Source organism: Mustela erminea, chromosome 21 (assembly GCF_009829155.1).
Source record: "Mustela erminea isolate mMusErm1 chromosome 21, mMusErm1.Pri, whole genome shotgun sequence".
Lineage (NCBI taxonomy): Eukaryota > Metazoa > Chordata > Mammalia > Carnivora > Mustelidae > Mustela > Mustela erminea.
Window position 1 is genome coordinate 23620644 of NC_045634.1, and position 14221 is coordinate 23634864.

At 44.9% G+C, this 14221-nt stretch overlaps 1 protein-coding gene across 1 annotated transcript in view; it reads right to left on the minus strand.

Annotated features, from left to right (window-relative positions):
* LOC116582050 overlaps positions 1–5078 on the minus strand; it is a 389316-nt gene extending 384238 nt beyond the window's left edge. The window contains exon 1 of the mRNA XM_032329414.1: positions 5039–5078. The gene's annotated coding sequence lies outside the window, so the exon portion shown is untranslated. The remainder of the gene's footprint in view (positions 1–5038) is intronic.
* Positions 5079–14221: the final 9143 nt, after the last annotated feature.

Consider the following 14221-nt stretch of genomic DNA (forward strand, 5'->3'; position numbering starts at 1 on the left):
GAATGAGGCAGCATTTATGAGACCACGTGCCCTGGTGCCCTTGCCAGTTTCCCTGGAGACAATGCTGAAGAAAATGAATGGGAAGGTTAGGCGGGGCCATTCAGCAGCCACGAGCGCCCTCTAGTGTTCCTTCGGAGGCCTTAACTAACCCCCCTACAACAATCTGACAAGAGGAATAAAAACAGTAAGAAGCCACAACTGAAACTCCTGTAATTCTGTGTCCATAGATACTACCACAATTTTTTAAAACCCAGGAAGCTATTTATCGCTGCACAGTATCTCACAATATCTTAATTGTGTATTGTGTTACTGTAACCAGTCTAGATTACACAGGGAAACGCTGTGTGTTCTTTTGATAAATTATTCAAAATGAATGTAAGTTGTTGTTGTTTTTAAGTAAATGTGGATCTGGGGAGCCTGGGTGGGTCAGTCGGTCGGGAGCCTGCCTTTGGCTCAGGTCAAGTTCCCCGGGGTACTGGCATCCAGCCCCAGGACAAGCTCCTTGCTCAGCGGGGAACCTACTTCTCCCACCCCCCTCTGCCCCACCCCTTGTCCACCAACCACAACTGCTTACCCATACCACACACACACACTCTCTCTCTCTCTCTCAAATAAACAAAATCTTTAAAAAAAAAAAAAAAAAAAGGAAATGTGGGTCATTTACTTCACTATCCAATAGCAGTAGTTACCATGTTTAAACCCTGAGTAATCATTCTACCTAAACCCAGAAAATGTTTCTATGGTAACACCCAGTACTGTCAAAATGATAGAAAAACCATAAACTCACCCTGAGCTGGCATCACTGTATACTGGGAAGCAAGGTGACAATAACTTTAAGCATCATGAAATATATTACCTTTTGATCCTGACTCCAGGAAATAATGCAACAGGATTCTTTTAGTTCTAGAGACAGCAAGGTAGACCACAAGTTTATCTGCAATAGCTTTTCACTATTGCATTGCCCACTTAAAATAATTACTTTAAAACCTCTATCTGAGGTGCCTGGGTGGCTCAGTGGGTTAAAGCCTCTGCCTTCGGCTCAGGTCATGATCTCAGGGTCCTGGGATGGAGCCCCGCATCGGGCTCTCTGCTCAGCAGGGAGCCTGCTTCCCTCCCTCTCTCTCTGCCTCCCTCTCTGCCTACTTGTGATCTCTCTCTGTCAAATAAATAAATAAAATCTTAAAAAAAATAAAAATTAAAAAATAAAACCTCTATCTGTGTTGGATGTGAAATGAAAAGAGTTGATCATAAATTGCATGTACATGATAATTACAAGATGTAAACTGTGGCTAGTGTGTGATATGTGCTATTCCTGGATTAGACTATGAAGTCATGAAGCTTGAATACGGTCACATTGATGTAAGAAATGACTGCTAAGAGTTTTTTATGTTTTGTTGTTTGCTTTTAACTTTTTAAACTGTTTTTTAGCTGCTTGTTAACAGATATCTAGCTTAGAATATATTTTTCAAGCCTACAATATCCTTCTCCAGCCAAGGCTAAGTTGTTAACAAATGCTCAGCTTGTAGCCTGAGATCAAATGATCATTTCAAGGCTTTTGTTTCTAAAGGCCAAGAGACCTATGAATTGAAAATAAAAACAATACACAATAAAAAAAATAAAATGAAAACAAAATGGCTTATCAAAAAGGCCACATTATAGGAATTATACAAACGTCACAATGAATGGAAGGTTGATACAAATAAATTGGAATAAGAATTTCCAGAAAAATATTAGAACCCAAAATTGTATATTCACATCTCTTAACAGTTTAATCACCAGTGTAGGTACATGGATCAGAAGTAAATCTGAAGGGCTTCGTGTTGAGGAAATTGTTAATTCTTACTATAAATTTCCTGTGGTTTAGGGGCACCTGGCTGTTTCAGAGAGAGAAGCATGTGACTCTTGATCTCAGGGTTGTGAGTTCAAGCCCCATGTTCGGTGTGGAGATTAGTCAAATAAATAAAACTTTAAAAAAAAAAAAAAAAGTTCCTGAGGTTCAGAATTTTTTACAGCTAAGCTTAGAGATTAAAAACACTGGGGTCAAGCAGATATGAGCTTAGTCCAGGCTCACCACTCAGTAGAAATTCCTGTGCCTTCAGCAATTTCCTGCCTGACCCGGAAGTATTTTCAGAAGCAAGGAAGCAGTAACCAAAGCAAGGCTGTTGTCTAAAAGGCAGCTTTGTGATGGGCCTTTGGAGAACAGTGGTAACATCCAGTTCAGGATTTGTGATAAAGATAAAAATCACAGACAAGATTTCGTCTTTCCCTGAAGTTTCAGTTCAAGCCACGGGAATGGTCATAGGACAGATATGAAATCACAAGTCATGCTCAGGGTCATACAATCTAAAAAAAACGATACAGCTACCCAACTATCTCTAGAAACATGATACGGGGATTGAGATCCAGCCCAGGGAATGCTTCAGAAACAGCCAAACCATTTTAGGCAGAACAAAATATGTAAGGTATGTCCTTAAAGCTGGTCAGACTACGGTTCAGGGACAAAGAAATCAATCTTGGCACATAAAATTAATGTTCTTCTAGATGTTTTCCTGGCTGAAATTCATATGCAAGTCAATTTAAGAGTAGAAAGATAAGGGGGAAAAAACAGAGATTGTTCACAAAGTAAATAAAAGCCTTCACAAAGATAAACTTATTATACTAACAAAGTAAGCCCAAGAGGAATATGAATGGTTCAGCATGTAAGAATATGCTTTCCGCCCGTCACCCTTGTGGCAAATGCAATATGCAGCTATCATTGCAGAGTGGGTTATATCTGAGCTGGAGTCCCCCTTATTTTCAAATTCCATGTGAGTTAGACATAGGGGGAAATAGAGCTTTATTTTCTTTGGCTGGAATAAATCCCACTATTCTACTTCAGATCCACTATTCAGAGTTCTAGGCTGTTTCTCATACCTTCCAACCCCAGCTTCCTCTTCTTGACTTGTCTCCTCCTTCTGACATCTCAACCTTTAAAAGTAGGGAGCAGCAGATGGGGATGTTTCTGGGCATACCCCGGTATTATGCAAGAGCCTCTATCTTTTCTTTTCAGAGCTGTTTTCATGGCCCTTAAATACACCACTGAAAGCTCACTGGGATCCTAACGCTCACTTTAAATGGCTTACCTAGAAAGTGGATAGCAACAGGGGAGAAGCGGGTAAATGAGGGAGCAGGTGGCCCCAAGCTGAAACATGAGTGTTAATCAGAGGGAAAGTCTAAAAGGGAATCTTTTTTTTTTTTTTTTTTTTGTAGGAAAAGAAAAAGGCATCAAGGTAGGCAGCAGAAATAAATTGGGTTAAATTAGCAAACTTGGGAGAAATCGAACAGAACAGCCAGACCTTGTAGCAAGAGACAGGGAGTGGGGTAAAGGAAAAGATAAAAAAAGCAGAACTGTGGGATACTTTGCATCTGTGACTTCAAAAGTCAGAATAATATCCAGCTAAGTCTGAGGCACATAGTAGCCAACTAATTCTGAGCCACATATGCCCACTGCTAATTGACCTGGTGGTGCATTCCCCTTGCCTTTGGAAGTGGCCTTATGGTGGGGGAAAAATACACTGCAAACAGGAAAACAGTAATGTAAGTCTACATGCAGACTCTATGCTGATTAACCAGCTACGTGCAGACAATTAGCTCCATCTCGGAGCAGGGAGGTCAAAAGAGAAGTTTGGGGGAACTTATAATTTGGGCAAGGAATGAACATGAAGACTGGTTTGTGAACTAAAAGCAGAAGTGAGACTTCTGGGGCTGTTGACTTCTTGCTTCTCCTACTGGTCAACCGGGGAATAAATCGTGTAATTATGCACCCACATCCTCTCCCTGGTCTACACACCATCATCAGCCTAGAAGGAACCATAGTCTGGGAAATGGTGGAAGATCATTCTCCCAGGGTCCTTTGTAATTGGCCTGGGTTAGAAGCAATCTATATAGGCTGTTGTCAGAGTGCGCTCTATTTGTTAGAAGTTAGCTTAGAGTAATCAATAAAGAAATCAACAAATTTTTTTTAAAAATGTGAACAGAGGGGCACCTGGGGGGCTCAGTGGGTTAAAGCCTCTGCCTTCAGCTCGGGTCATGATCCCAGGGTCCTGGGATCGAGCCCCATATTGGGCTCTCTGCTCAGCAGGGAGCCTGCTTCCCTCTCTCTCTCTCTGCCTGCCTCTCAGCCTACTTGTGATCTCTGTCTGCCAAATAAATAAATAAAATCTTTAAAAAAAAAATGTGAACAGAAGCTGCAACAAATCCAGGCAAACAATCAGATTTCATATAGTTGCTTCACAGGGACAGGAAGCCAAGCTCCTTCTATCTTGTTGCTCCAGCAAGAGCCTTAACCCCATGATCCAAAATGGTAGCCTCTTCCTCCCAAGCAAGAAGATGAGCTTGAAATATTCTCAAAGTCTACTGCACAATATTTCCACTTACATTCCTTTGCCTAGAATTTAGTCACAAGGCCATCCCCAAAGCCCAATGCAGTGTTCATTCCAGAAAACCATATGCTGAACTAAAAATCAGGAGTTCTACTACAGAAGAAGGAAAAAAACAAATAATGGGAGAAAATTAGCCATCAGGGCCTTCCTGTCCTTGACTCTGCCATTATCCAGATGGACGAGGGAAGGGAGAACAGAAATAAATGTACAGCAGCATATGTGTTAACTTGAGAAACATCAGTGCCCAAACAGATGCTTCAAGGTTTGATCCAATATATATTGTGATTTTAACGGCTAAGTAGACCAAGAAGAGCCTTTTTACAAGAAAAGTGTCTCTTGGTTGGCAGCAGGAGAGGGGCAAGGGGACGGGTAACTAGTAAGGGGACCGCAGTGAGATAGTGGAACCTGGGAAGACAGGCTTCCAGAAGATACAGAGGAGCAAGGAAGGGGCCGTTAGCAGATGTCAAAAGCAAACACCATCTCCATGTTTGTGCCACCCTAAAACGTCTCCAAGTGTCGCGGGTTGCTGATACCCTCACCCATTTTAAGCTCCGCCTGTGGCATCCTTAGCTCCCAGAAGCTACGTCCTGCAAGACCTTCCGGCTCCCGCAACGCACCTTGTGGATGAGCACCACGCGGCGGGAGGGGCAGAGGGCTCCGATTCGGCTCTGGTGTCGCCTGCGCCAGCTCCTGCGCCAGGCCCAGCCGTGTGGCCGCCTCAGGTGGTTTGTCTCGCCCACCCTGCGGGCCCGTGACCACGCGGAGCAATGCAATCCCCGAACGCGGCCGTCGCGGCCTCGGACTGCACCGCACTAGCGGGCTCGCGAGACCCTCCCGGCCGGTTCCCGCCTCGCCGCGGCCCCCGAGCGCGCATGCGCCACGGACGGGCCACACGCCCCTTCCCTCCCGCCCCCCCGCAGGCCGCCGGGGCCCCAGAGCTCCGTCCCGCTCGCCTGTCCAGCTGTCCGGTCTCCCTCACCCGGAGGTCCCCACCGCCTCCAGCCACTATCACCACTTCCTCGGCCACGCGCAGAGTGGAGGACCTACCCCAGAGGGCGACAGCCTCTCGGCAAGCGTGTGCATCCAGCGGTCGCCCGGCGCCTTTCCCCGCCGGCTGAGGCCACCCCGCGCCCCGCGTTCTCCCGCCTGCTCGGCCTCCTGACCTCCGCGGGGTCTCGGAGCTCACCTTCAACCGCGTCACCGCTTAGTTGAGCGCACACTGGTCAGCTGTCCGGGGACTTGATGGAGAAGGTCACCAAGAGGACGTGACCTCCGGCTGACCCGCAGGCTGGCCCCGGGAAGCTGGGGCTTCCTCCCCGCCCCGAGTCCCTGGAAGGGGGCCGCCATCGCCACAGCCGGAGCCGTGTTTCAGGGTCCAGCCCTGACCGAGCAGTGTGTTGTTGAGATCGTCCGATGGCGTGGCCATGACTGATGGCAGGGAAGGTGTCCTCATAGACTCAAGCGGCTGGCGGGCCGTGCGGACAGCTACTCGGCTTGCAGTAGCAGCACAAGTCTCCCAGGTAAGTTTGCTCGCTGACCGTCTCTGCCACCGACCAGTCGGTCTGGAGCTGTCTTCCCCTTTCTTGGGTCTCCCCTTGCCTCCCCTGTGCGGGGGCCGGGTTTCCCCTGGGAAACTCCAAGCCAAGAGGGCTGCAGGGTCCTGTACGCAGCATTTCCACCCCAGCCCTCTCCACACTCACATGCCCCCAGAATTTAGTCCTCAAAGACCCTTTATCTGGTGCCAAAACACAGATGACCCACAGTTCCAGGAGAGGTGGAATATCTTGTGCCAGAAGCTTCCCAAGAAAGGAAGGAGAATGCGCAGATCGCTCTAGAGAAGTCAAGCCTGACCTCCCTTCCGCCCGTCCTGTCCTTCTTCCCAGAACCAGCAGCTGCTCCCCAAATCCCTGAGTGTGCCAGATCTTTGGGTCACAAATTACAGAGTTATACTTAAATCTCGTAGATGAATGGACAAATACGTGCTAAGCACTACATAAAAAGAAAGCACCTTCTAGAAATCTTACCGTCAAGTTAAGGAGGCAAGAGTAGCACACCTAACATCAAGAAAGAATGAATAGCATCATAACGTACAACAGGGCAGAACTGCCCTGGTCTGTCTGGTCTGTCAATCAGAGTTTCTTAAGTACACATCAGAGCACCTGAAAAAACTTATTTAAAAATTTATTAAAACTTTGTTTTACAAAAAATAAAATAAAAGGCAAATCCATGGGGCACCTGGGTGGCTCAGTGGGTTAGGCATCTGCCTTCCACTCAGGTCCTGATTTCAGGATCCTGGGATGGAGTCCAGCATGGGGCTCCCTGCTCAGCGGGGAGTCTGCTTCTCCTTCCTCTGCCCGCCCACCCTCCCCCATGCTATCTCTATTTGAAATAAATGAAAAAAAAATTTTTTTTAAGTAAATACAAGTAAAAAAGTAAAAAACAAATATAAGCCACTAAAAATTTTTCTATTTAGTAGGTCTGGAGTCGGTTTATGTTCTTAGAAAAAAAGAAAAAACCTCAGTTGATTTTGATGTTAGGAAGCCAGAGATATAGCACAGAGTCATACCACAATAGGTATCACAGATTACTTAGGGTTTTCCTTGCCATAATCAAATTACAGCTAAAATGATGTAAAACTACCTGTTTTTTATACTAGCCAGTTCCATCAGTGCACAGTCTCTACTCTTAGCAAAACCAACTACTCTATTTCAAAAAGGAAAATCAAAGACTAGAGAAGCTCCTGCAAAATCACAAACATGCTCCTTGACTTAAAAATAAACAAGAAACCTATTGTGTACATCTGTGAACATGAGGCAAAAAATATATTCCCCTTTTCTGTTGAGAGATTACTAAATTCTGTTGCTGTGGGTTGAATTGGGTATTGTGGGAAGCTACTATAGTTGGTACTGTGGAAACTCAAATATTTTGAACTTATTCGAGCCTTTGAACCTGAAAGCCTCAGGACCACCCCATCAAACCACCTCGACCATGCCTGCCCCAGGACCTTCAACCCTTCACCAGTAGGGTCCAGCTCAGCATCACTAGGAGGAAAAATTGGTTTTTTGTTTTTTGTATTTCCAGCTCAAAACAGGTTCTCAATAAATGTTTGGGGTTTTTGTTTTTTACTATAATTACGGGTAAAAAACAAACAAACAAACCTCTAAGTTGCCCAGATTATTTTTCTGTAACTGAAAGACCTCTGAAAAGGAAAGAAAATAATGAGCCATTTTAGGGGGATTTATATGAATTTTTCAGTTGACCCAGATTTAGAGGACACTTCAGCCTTTTGATCAATAACCTCTGCCTTCATGGCCACACCACTCATTCCCCAGACCATACCTGCTCCAGCCACACCCACAGTGGCACACTTGGTGACCTCTCCTAAGTCGTGGATAGCTACTTGTGAGCTGTTGCCAGTCCCACCTGCTCGGAGAGGGCCGAGCAGTTCTAAAATGGAAGAGATCGCGGTCATTCTTCCACCTTTTACAAACCTCTTCGTATTACAAGAAGAGGAACAGACACCCAGAGATTTAAGGTCACAGAGCCAAGGCCACCCCTTCTGGAAATCAGATAGGAGAAGTCCCCATGCCCGCTGCAGCCCAAACTCCGTCATTCCAGTTTTCCTTTGTTTGGAAAAAAGCTTACAGAAATGAGAGTGAACCCCCCAGCCTTGTTAGGACACCATTTCTAGCCCTGCTGGGGACCCAGTAAAACTCATTCATGAGTGGAAAAGGGACTAAATGGCTTCCAGTGAGTGAAAATCACTTCTCAAGGAGACAGAGGATGTCAGGTAAGAAACCTACCCTCACAGGGTCACTGTCTCTCTATGCAGAGCCCAGAGCTAAAGGTCAAAGGGAAGGCACCTTCCAAGCAAGGGAGCAGGTCAGGGTTTAGTTCAAGGTTTCCTTTCTGCAGAGTGTAGGGAAGAGAAGCTCCCAGAAAAGAGGAGCATTCGGGAATGCTCCATCTACACTTCCAAGATCTGGCAGGGCCAAGTGCCTAAGCACACGGAAGAGCATCTCGGCAGCCCAGTCCAACCCAAAGTGGGTCTGGGCAGTCAAGTGCTGGCAGGGGCAGGACCAGGAGGTCAGCCTCCGGGTTCCAGTGCCAGAGGTGTGGGCAGGCAAGGAAGGAGGAGGCTCTTTCCGCTGACTCACCTCCTCCCCCTGCAGCTGCTCTCCCTCTCCCACTCTGCCCGCTCCACTCCCACCTTTTCCCGGTTTGGGTTCAAACCTTAGCAACTAGCTCCAACAGCTAACAACACCTGCCCACTCAAAAACCTGGCATGCCATCCAGGGACCGGCACAGAATCTACTATTTTGACACAGCACCTTCCGTTGAAGCCAAGATGTTTGAGAGAAAGAAAGAGCTCAGCGGGCTGGCTCCTGGCAACAGGGTCGCCTCATAAACTCGCATTTGCATTTGCTTTCCTGGGTCCCCACCCCCTGCCCCAGTCAGCGGAGCGCGCGGAAACAGGTGGCAAGCATGGACTCTGGCAGATGCACCAGGCGCCCACGGCAGATGCGACGTCACTCTCCTTGCAGGTTTCTTGGCACCTTCTGGCCCTTTATGAGCCAGCGCCTCACAGGAGCTGGCTTCCTGGTGCGGGATCCAGCCCCTTTGGTGTCATCGTCCAGGATGTGTCACTCACCCCGACAAGAACTAGGGGTGTGCATTTTCTAGGTCACAGGACCCTCTGCCTGCAGCCCCTGCCGGGTGGCAGAGACATGAAGGACAGAAGACAGAGGCACAGGTCACAGAGGCCCTGAGGAGGAAAATGAACATCCCTCAGCAATGGCAACAGCCAAAAGGAGGATCATGCATCCCTCTGAAAAACAGGGCACCAGAGCTAACCACTTACTTGTCCCACCCTGGGCAAGCCAAAGGATGCCCCATTTTCACACAGCTCTCCCACACCCATCAGCTATCTGATTTAAAAAAAAAAAAAAAAAAGATTTTGTTGTTGTTGTTGAAATGGCTATTGAATATTAGATTTCAAGTCACTGGAACTTTCTGTGGAGGAGGTCAAGTGCTTGACCTCAAGGCACCTATATGTAGTTGGTTCATGTGGCTCCATGACACAGGGCCTCTTTTTTTTTTTTTTTAGTTAAGAAATGGCTTTTTTTTTTTTTTAAGTTAATTTATATCTAATGAGACCCTACTTTCCAAAGGCGGTGAAAAGTCTAGTGTCTTATCATGTAAGAACCCCTGGAGCTTACAGAATCCAAAGAAACTGAAGGTCCAGATCATCACCCCAGGGTGATATACACGGTTTGGCTCCTAATCCAGGAAGTCTACTTCATGTGTTCAATGGCAGGCAGAGTTATTCCATCCTCTGTGCCAAGTTCAACCACGAGGGAGAATCCCTTAATAACCAGTGTTTGGACAGCATAGCAGCCATCGCCTTTGTATGTCATTCCATCTCTGAGATGTTCAAGTGAGTTCAGCTCTTCCCTGTTTATGGGACGCACAGTCCTCTTTCGAGCCCTGGGGGCACTTAGCCACTGCCTCCCAAGCTTCCAGTCCTCGGCTCAAGTAACACCTTCAGATGCTCAGCTCAGGTAGCACCTCACTTCTACGTCCTACAACCCTGTCATATGTCTTCTTCATTGTACTGAAGACTCTCTAAAACCAGTGGATTTATTGAGTCTGTCAGTTATCTGTGTTCTTCAGAGGAACATAAATTCTAGGAGAAGAGGTTCCTTGTCAATCCCATTTGCTAATATATATTCCATACCTAGAAAATTGCCTGGCACACGTCAGTGACAAATACCTGCTGAATGAATAATTGAATATGCCAGGTCTCCAATTTCTTTCTTCTTTTCTACTATTCAACATTCTGCAGACAAACCCTACCCTTAATGGAGCTAGATCTTCAAACACAGCATCTCTCAGGGATGGAAAAATTGGAGTCTTTTCATTCTTTCCAACTGAGTCCATAGCAGAAGAAAACCCAATTATTCTATCACTTATTAGACATATACAAACATATCTATAATGTTTTTAGGAAGGATTGTTTTTAGGAAATAGGATTCATCAGGACTGAGCTGGACCTCATCACAAAACTGATCCAAATTCAGCGATTTGCAGAAAGATGACTCACACTGGCCTTAAGGCTGCTTTCCCATCAGTTTGTTACCCAACTAGCCAGCGAGCAGTGAAAAGAATATACACAAGAATATAGATACAGATGAGTAGAATACTCCTGTTGCCTTCCTAATTCCTCACACTGAAGGCCCCAGAATTGAGTGGTTTCATCGGATCCAAATAGAGTAAGGAATCCACCAAGACAGAAGAACACAGAATCATTCATTGCCTTTCATAGGAACTTCCTAAATCATTCTGATGCCTGGTTATTTATATCTGCACTCGATTTCCAACAATACCCATGGGCCAGCTTCAGGCATGGGCCCCTAGGCCTGGCAACGACTCACTGTAGGGATTACAGTAGAGAATAGCTTTGTGTTTGTCTAACTATCAGATTATTTTTTGAATCTTGATCCATGGTTTAAACAAGGAGAAGGTGCAATGGAATATATGAATAAGATGTTTTCAAACCTATGAAGTGGTTTTGTTTAAAAACTTGCAGAAGATGGGGCCCCTGGCTGGCTCAGCCAGTAGGACATGGGACTTTTGATGTTGAGGTTGGAATTTTGAGCCCCAAAATTGGGTGTAGAGATAACTTTTTAAAAAATTAAAAAAAAAAAAAAAAAAAAACTTTGAGAAGAATAGAAATTGAGCATGCAGAAAAGAGGAAGCCACAAAAACAAGACTGGCTCAGAAGGAGGCTGTGCAAAGGAAACAGTCAACAAAGCAAAGAGGCAAACCACAGAATGGGAGAAGATATTCGCAAATGACACTTCAGACAAAGGGCTGATATCCAAGATCTATAAAGAACTCCTCAAACTCAACACTCAAAAAACAGATAATCACATCAAAAAATGGGCAGAAGACATGAACAGACACTTCTCCAAAGAAGACATACAAATGGCTAACAGACACATAAAAAAATGTTCATCATCATTAGCCATCAGGGAGATTCAAATCAAAACCACACTGAGATAACACCTTACACCAGTTAGAATGGCCAAAATTAACAAGGCAGGAAACAACAAATGTTGGAGAGGATGTGGAGAAAGGGGAACCCTCTTACTCTGTTGGTGGGAATGCAAGTCGGTACAGCCACTTTGGAAAAGTGTGGAGATTCCTTAAGAAATTAAAATAGAGCTACCCTGTGACCCTGCAATTGCACTACTGGGTATTTACCCCAAAGATACAGATGTAGTGAAAAGAAGGGCCATCTGTACCCCAATGTTCATAGCAGCAATGGCCACAGTCGCCAAACTGTGCAAAGAATCAAGATGCCCTTCAACAGACGAATGGAAAAAGAAGATATGGTCCATATATGCAATGGAGTATTATTGCCTCTATCAGAGAGGATGAATATCCAACTTTTGTATCAACATGGACGGGACTGGAGGAGATTATGCTGAGTGAAATAAATCAAGCAGAGAAAGTCAATTATCATAGGGTTTCACTTAATTGTGGAGCGTAAGGAATAACATGGCAGACATTAGGAGAAGGAAATGAAAAGTGAATTGGGGGAAATCAGAGTGGGAGACAAAGCATGAGAGACTATGGACTCTGAGAAACAAACTGAGGGTTTTGGAAGGGAGGGGTGCAGGGGGATGGGTGAGCCTGGTGGTGGGTATTAAGGAGGGCACGTATTGCATGGAGCACTGGGTGTGACGCATAAACAATGAATCTTGGAACACTGAAAAAATTAAATTAAAAAAATTTTTTAAAAGGAGGCTGTGGATAGGAGTTTACACTGAGAGACTAGAGCCATCTGGTGGAGAATATTGAAAGCAAACAAGAATAATAATCAGTGAAAATTTGTTAATGAAATCAAATCCCAGAAATGGGGACTGGAAGAGACCCTTAATTTTCACATATGATGTAATTGAGACCCAGAAAATGTAAGTGCCTTGCCTAAGCAGAAAGAATTAGATAATAGCATTATTAAACTGGTCCTCCTTGGATATGATTTAAGTCCAGTATGAATTTTAAAAAATGGAGAAACTGGTTTTGAAGAGTCTTAATTATCAAGGGATTTATACATGACCTTAAAACTTTTCAACTTTTGCCTCTCCCTTCAGCCAGGTATCCATAAAAGATCAATCATGATCTCTCAGTTGCTCTTGATTCTTGACCTGTTTGACCTCTAAGATCGCACAGCCAGATTCCCAGCTTTGTGTCACAGCCTCACTGCCCAGCCTGAAGGACTCCCAAGAGGGAGGGAAGCAAGGGGCGGCAGCCCATCTAGGTTAGGTTTGCGCTGTCCATACCCCCTCTTGTCATTAGTGGCAATGATGAGATTCCAAATGAGCCAGTCCTACCTCAACTTCAGAAGAATTATGAATATTTACCTTGTTCTTGTTTAGTTCAGGAAGGTTCTTGTTCAGTTTAGTTTAGATGTCTTTGGGCCTGACACTTGCAAAATAGGTCCATTGTGAACATGCTTTTGTACACATGTAGTCATAGGTTCATTGTTAACACAAGTAGGGCATACAGATTACTGGGCAGAAAGGGGTAAACACTATTATTTATTTCAGTAGAGATACTCTCCGAGGCCCAGTCTCAAAGACAAATACAAATAACCAAAAGAAAAATACAATAGGAAACTAAAACACTCAGGATTCTTAGCTGTGACCCATGAATTCCACTTAGGCCCATCTCAGCAGTAAAGGAACTTGCTGAAGGATATTAGCCAGCGGAACCACAGGGAGGGTTGGAAGGCCAAGCACTGAAGCCACATGAGCAGGAACAACACACATCTATGTTGTCGAGGCTTCAAGAAGTACCACTGCCGCACCGCTCTGAGATTTAAAAACTCCCCTATCACTTTCCCTAAGGAACCGGCCAACTATCACCACACTAGCCAAAAGATCATTACACCATGTAGCAGAGCTACTATGCATTTACCAAAACTCATGACTACATTATATTTCTGATACCATTGGGTGTGGCATGTGCCTGAGTTCTGGCCCATAGAATGTGGGTAGATAAGAAGTGCACCCCTTCCAGAAAAAGCCTGTATAACTCCTAGAAATGGTCCTCTCTGGCCTCTTCCATTGCCCAAGTCCCTGAGAAACCACATGGAAGGCTGCTCCACCAAGAGCTCTCACATCAGGCGTTGATAGGAGTGAGAAGTAAATGGATGTTGTTTCGGTGCTAAGGATGAGATTCATCTGATGCAGCAGCCACTGCTACCCTAAAGATACCACTCGAATTGCTCACCTCTAACCTAAGTCTTACATCTGCCCCTCTGATTGGAAGAATCTAGGTTATGTGCTATACCCGAGCTGCAAAAGAGCCTGGGGTTGCAAGTTTTCTGACATCATTCTTGAGAAAGCAGGATTCTGAATGTGCACAGTTATCAAGAGGTAGAGAGATGACTTAGGGAAATTATAAATGAAACATGATCCCTACAGAAAACACAAGCAATCCACAGAAAATGAAGCCTAAATGGCCTGTAAATGTATCAGGGCATTGTGAATTTCACTAGTCATTATGGAAATCCGATTTCATACTAAAAATAGACCATTGTATAACTGTTAGATTACAGATTTTTTAATTATTTACAAACTGGGTAATGATGTGGAGGAATGGGTTCTTACCACCATGGTCAAAGTGTAAATTATCACAAGCAAAGCAGATGTTATATAATACAGTTGAAGATGTACATAACAACACAACCCAGCAAGTCTGCTTCTAGACATATACTTTAGCAATAGAGT